Source organism: Fragaria vesca, linkage group LG4 (genome assembly GCF_000184155.1).
Source record: "Fragaria vesca subsp. vesca linkage group LG4, FraVesHawaii_1.0, whole genome shotgun sequence".
NCBI lineage: Eukaryota > Viridiplantae > Streptophyta > Magnoliopsida > Rosales > Rosaceae > Fragaria > Fragaria vesca.
Genome location: NC_020494.1, coordinates 9737447 through 9738034, shown reverse-complemented (window position 1 = coordinate 9738034; position 588 = coordinate 9737447).

The window sequence follows — 588 nt, the reverse complement described above, 5'->3', positions numbered from 1 at the left end:
TCTCTCTCTCTCCACCATCATCGCCCGCCGTTCTCATCCTCATATTCCAAAGCCTCACAGCTGCCGCTGCCACAGCAGGCAACGATCACCATAGCCTCGCCGTCGTCCTCCTCCGTTGGAGCGGCCACGTCAGTAACAACAGCAGCAAACATCAATCGGCTCGACGTCGTCCGTCGTCGGCGCTCTCGATCGTCAACCTCATTACCATAAAACTGCTGTGGATGAACGTACGTACCTCTTCATCTCTTCAAGCCCGAGTGCGATTGGATCAGGTCGTCGGTGGTGAGGGTTTTGACCGGAGATAAGCACCCAGCCGATCTAGTTTTAGATCTACGAGTAAGAGTGTTAACCTCATCTGGTTTTAACCTTCTCGGAACACATAGAGCAGTCAAAATGTCATTCTCATCACTGAAGTTCATGCGTTTAGGTAGCATTGGTGGAGAGGAACCAACAGCCAAATACTTTAAGAAGTATTTACGAATCTCAAGAATTTGAATGCGAGGCAGTTGAACCAAAATTCGACTAAATTGCTAGAACTGTTGGAAGCCTCTCTTTGATCAATATCCTCTTTCAAAGCAATATAAACAA